This window comes from Lissotriton helveticus, chromosome 1_2 (genome assembly GCF_964261635.1).
Source record: "Lissotriton helveticus chromosome 1_2, aLisHel1.1, whole genome shotgun sequence".
In the NCBI taxonomy this organism is placed as follows: Eukaryota; Metazoa; Chordata; class Amphibia; order Caudata; family Salamandridae; genus Lissotriton; species Lissotriton helveticus.
The window spans coordinates 7,916,138-7,922,137 of record NC_136058.1 but is presented as its reverse complement, the minus strand read 5'-3'; positions in this window follow the sequence as shown (position 1 = coordinate 7,922,137).

Below are 6,000 nucleotides of genomic sequence, written 5' to 3'. Positions count from 1 at the left end.
AAGGACAGATATTAAGGTCCATGTTTTAATCAAGAAGTAAATTCCCTTCTTAAAACTCAACTAGGGCACATTTGGAGCCCACTTATGTGACTTTGACTTCACAAAGATACCTTAACTTCGAGGTGTCAAACATTTCGTTATCATTATCTACAGTATCATACAGATTGCACAGAAAAAACTTATAATGGTTTTGCTACCTGGTCTTGTTAAATAATATATGCTTTCTTTGCAGGCTAAGAATACCCTCCTATCTCATTTTTCTGTATTTACCATGCATTGATCGTCCATAGAAAATATTACCTAAAAGCTATGTTAAATGTTGATTCATACTGTGCAGAGTGCCCATCCTCCAAAGTCACCGCAATCAAGATTTTAGCCTCGGTGTGACTTATCAGACCCTTTTTTGCGTTTTAAAATTGAGGAGCAATAGATTGTACATTGATTTGATTAGTACAAAGCTGCAAGATACTGGCTTTGAACCAACTGAATATATTCCCCATTATATCTTAAGAATATGAAATAATTGTTTTGTGTATGCATCATTATTTATAAAATATGCAAAAAACTTGATTGAACTCATTTAGTCTTCCTGAGAGCAGTGAAAATCACTTCCGATTTAGCCGATTGGACATACAGAGGTAAAACATTCCTGGTCACAGAATGGAAACAGCACTTTCAACAACCAAGAAAATAGCCTTCTAGGCAACTGCTAATTTGTTAGAGTAATATGACAATAGAGTTAAGACTGTTACACTTAACAGTAGTTCTGTAGAACAAATGGTGGGTGGAAAGCGCCAGAATGTGATGCAGGACGGACACTGAATCCAAATCCCATAACGTTTACTGGGCAAAAACGTCTTTCAAAAACCTGGACAATGGAAACCTTGGCTTGGAGGGTCCCCAATTTGGACCCCTGTGTATCATGACTTAGGTGTAGCTGGCTCTGCAACAAACTCACAAGGTCATTCATCTCTAAAATATTGATGAAGAAAGGCAGAAAGAAGTGAAGGGATTCATGAATTTTCTGGACTTGCAACAAGTGATGTTGAATAAGTATCGGGCAGAGGTGGAAAACTGCAAGTTTACCGAAGGCTTATCTGACAGCTATAGAACTGGGTATTTTCTGGGCAGTGTAGAGTGAGCACAGTAGAGCTAATCTTTAAAAATCTTCAGCTCGTCAACCATTTCCGATTTTCCCTGGGGCAGTCTCCACCACTAGAGTGTCGACTCCAGAATTTCTTTAGAAACTGGCTCTTAGGACTGCATGAACTGTTGAGGGAACCACAGGGAAATGACCAAATAAGGCTGCAAAGTCAAGAAAAGCAACTTTCCTACAAGGAGGTTTCTGGAGGGGTCAGTACAGGTGAGAAGCCCTTCGCCAGGAAGCTAAGCAAACATATCAGCTGACCCACCAACAGGATTTCCTATGCTGCTAAAACCTTTTGGCACATACAGCAAGTTCTCAGTCGCAAATGTAATTTGCAGTGCCTTGTGTAGCGCCTATATGTGGCATTTCCTGCTCTCACTGACTCCAATCTCACTATACGGCTTAGATTTGTTGAAAGTGGTAGGTTGTATTTGATACAGTGGTTTTCCTTACTTTTATTGTGTGTTTCACATGAGTCAATGAAAAAGAAAGAGCGGACTAGCCAAAAGCAACACAATATTCACAAATAAATACACAAGAATGCCAGAATAAGAAATCAAAAATATTTAATAGAAACCCAGATTGTACATATAGATTCAAAGAGCACAAACACTTGCTCTAACCTGTAAAAATTGAAGTACACAACTTTTGGTATTCTGAATATAAAACTTTACAAGATAAGAGAAGATACGTTTTTTTCTAGGCACAGGTGAAATATTGATCAACTACCCTTTGTAGCTGAAGCTCCTTTTACGAGACAAAAACGTACAAAAGTATAGGAGATGTAAAGTTGTATAGTTTAAGTGGTTACAAAACTAATGCACGATTTCAAGGCAACAGAATGTATCAATTTTGTTGTAAATTGCAAACAAGTTTTTAGTGCTTCAATGCACCACTTTAAGGAGCCCACCCACTGTAACGAGGAACACTAGGAGACCCGTTATCCCAAACAGGAATAAACATTTCCAATTGCCCTGCTTTCATCATGTAACAGATGAACTTTCCTTCACATCTCTGCTTCACAATGATATTCAGAGCTCTGCTCCTGTAAGAGACAAGGGTCACCAAGGAGAATAACTGGGAAGGCAGAAGCAAGGACGTTGATCGGCTTTTCCTCCAGGACCTCTGTCCCGGTATTTAAAGCATTGTGCAGCAAATCACACAGTTGCAACTCGAGCAATATGCAATTGTTTGCACTTCACAGGTTTACCAGGCAGGAGATTGGTGCATCCCGCATTGGGCAGAAGGAGGGCTGTCATACTGGAACACCTTGACAACATTTTGCTTCAACCATCGTTTTTTGTAGATTCAATTCATGATCTTGTGAATTGGCAGCCTTAGAAAATCAGATGCAGCACAACAAACAATTAATTTTGGCATGGCAGCAGAGCAAAAACTGCATACCCAGGTCTTAATTGATAATCTGTTGTGTTTGTTACATGTGCACAATAATAGCAACTCACCCAATGTAAACAATGAAAAAAATACAAAACATCATAAGACGTGATATGCAGACTTAAGAGTTAACCGCAACACCACAACGTTCTTCATTCAATATGATGGGAGTGGTGTGGGACAATTCCTGTCATAAGAATTTGGCAATACTTTGTAAACAAATGGGATAAAGTTAATGTGAATACAAAAACATTTTTACAGGATTCCTTTCATCGTGCAAAATCATGCTTTCAATGTTGAGGTCGTTTATACATTTCTAAACCACTCATGCTTTGCTTTAATTTGATACCACTACAATATCAGTTGTTATATCTGAACAGCTAGTACATGTCTGATCTTCTATAACCTTAGAAACCAATGTAATATTTTCAGATGGACGTGCAATTCATGCCTCAGATTTACGAAGGATACTCTAGAACCACATACATCTTAAAGCAGATTCTGCCTGGTCAGGCGATGTAATTTGAGCATTTTTAAAGTAAAGTAATGAGAAGTAACGTGAGCATTCCCATTTTTAGAGCTCGATTCCTTGCAGGCAATACTTGAAGGCATGGTGTGACATACTACCTATTTCAGCAACCCACCGTGCACATTCATGTATGAGGCTCCACATCTGGACCCACAAGTTACACAGGACATCCTGTTTACAAAACAAAATGGTGATAAAAAAAATTTCAGGACTTTAACTGATTTTCTACAGTTTATGTTGGGAATGGCACCAAAACAGGAAAAAACACCTTAATGGATAAGTTGGAAAATTAAAGAGTATGTGTAGACCTTCTGTGACCTCTACGTCCTATGAATACACTCACACATCCACTTTCTCTCAAATCTGCAGATTTTTTTTTTTTTTTTTTAAAGGACACCAAAGTGAGACCCTGCATTATTCTGTTTATTGTTCAAATCCAGCCAGCATTTTGCCCTTGTATACAATATAACATTTTGACTCATTTTGTAAAAATACAAGAAAGAGAACTCCATGTGGCAGCAAGAGTAAGCTACAACTCTGTTGGGCTACGAAATTAAGCGGTTCAAAGAGAAGTCTGTAGAACCCCAGAGCCTGCATTTGCAGAATGGTTGCCTTTCCTGTAAGAAATATTTTGAAAGAAGAAGACATTAACGACTGAGGGAATTTGGGGGGATTTTTCAATGGTGAACCTGCTGGAAAGATGAAAAATGTGATACCTCTCATACTGATAAAAACAATTCAGATTCCATTCCATTTAGGTATAGTGTTGCTGGAAATTGGCCCGATGTCCTCTGCTCATATTTTGAAATACAGGGCAGCAAGACCGAAGTAAAAAGCTGAAGTGAAGGGTGACCGCAGAAAAGCGAGGCATGCTATGCTAAACCTAAAGGATATGAATGCTGATCTCATATCCAAATGAGCTCCACACCCTCCAAAGAGAAGGACCCAAAAGTGGACATGGAAGGAGTGTTCAAAACCTATTTTACTCCACTTGAAAGGATAAACAGTTCAAATTCTTTTTACATAGGGACCAGGCATGTGATACAGATTCACCTGCAAGTCATTCCTCACTATTCAGTTCACTTTCATATACTGGCCACTAGTAAGCGATGCACACAGGTGTAGGGAATGGAAGGATTCTAGGATTTCTGATTTTGTGGGTAGGAAAATAATGTCAGGAGCTGGTTAACAAGTGGCGGCATTCCTAGTGGATTGAGAATTCGGAGGAGAGCTCTTACAGGAGGTCAGATTTAAATAGGATATTATCTGTACTTAAGTGCTCTTGGTGATTGCCCTGAATATTAATATGGTTAGTGGACAGAACCCTGATTAACTGCTGAAAAAAACAATGTTTAGGAGAACTATCCCAAAAGTCAAATATATCCAATGCAAAGTTTTCTACGGCTACACTAGCGATTTTCTTTTTGCCTAATATTTGGGTATGATGTAAACGTGGCACAAAACAGATTTCAATTACTTTTCTTTTGGTACCTCAAGCTCCTAATGACCTTGATGTACCAAAAGTCTTTTAAACGATACAACTAGAAAATCCTCGAAGAGGGAAAGCACAGGTCTATGAAGTACCCCGGAAGCACATTCTCTAATATGAGAAGTACTTAAGGACTGTGTACACACTCTGATGCAAAAAAAAAATAGGCACAACTTCTCAGTATTGGTTAGTCAAACTTTCCACTTCAATAAAATGAAAACTAACCACTTTGTTATCTAGCTAATTAATATATACCAAGATATTTAAGTCAAGAGATATGACAGAGGTTTCCTTGCTTTCTTGGTGGGTCGATGAAGTGAGGGGCACTTTGAAACCATTCCTCGCTTAGAAGTAAACTAATTCCACAACATGTTTGCCCTAAACATAGAAAAGCACTAGTTTAACACCAGGCTTAAGGGTAAATATTTAGAGTTGAAAATTTATATTTTTATATGTTGAAATAATCAGTCATACTTTTGGTTGTTCATTTATTTTAAGTGGTACATTCTGAATTTTAGCCTCACATTAGAACAATAAAATATTCAGTGTGTTTTAGGTTCTTATTGTTAAAATATAGTATCTAAAGGTGCATCCATGCCGAAGTGTAAACAATGCTGACAAATGAATGCAGCTGCCTATGCCGTGAAACAGAGGTAGGTGGCAGTGTAATTGATGCACAGCAAGTATTCTTTAAAAGTGCATACAAGCGAACACATCTTCAGATGCCACACAGCAATTCTGTCTTAATCTACATGTTTCTTAGTAAAATAGAGGTGCTGCATAAAGCAAGAAACTTTTTGCTTTCATTTTCGGCTTACCAAAGTACACTTTCTTGATCAGTGCTTTATTTTTTGCAGTTTTGTAACACTATGAAGGACTAGTATTACTAGAACGGAAATCAACTGTCAACTGATTTCAGAAGGATGAAAGGCCAAACCAGCCCTACAAGGATTCCAACCTGGCTCTGGCAAGTTAACAGGTCTCAGAATCGAGCAATTACTAGAATAGGCCTGCTTAATGGAATATGACCGAGTATTCAAATGTCTTGATATGCTCTCCAATCTTTTGACTATGTTTTTAAGTAATCATGGTTCTTGGTAACTAATTCTGTTGAGAAAAGTTCTAACAACCAGAAAATGTAAGATAGCACTAAATCAATAGTGAGGATAATAGGAAAGTAGTTACTTTTCACAACACACACGCTTTTAAAATACATTCAGTGATGTGGCTGTTTTAGAATTGATTTTTGTTTTCAAGCAGCAAGCCTTGTAGTCACACTATGCATTTAAACATTATGGTTTGTGAATGAGAAAATAATAAATCATCACTTAACCAAGGATTCAAATCTCAGACAGCAGAAATGTTAAATGTTACTTAAAAAAGTTATAACAATGTTAACCAAGACAGAAAATGAATCACCATCTAACTTAGCACCGAAAT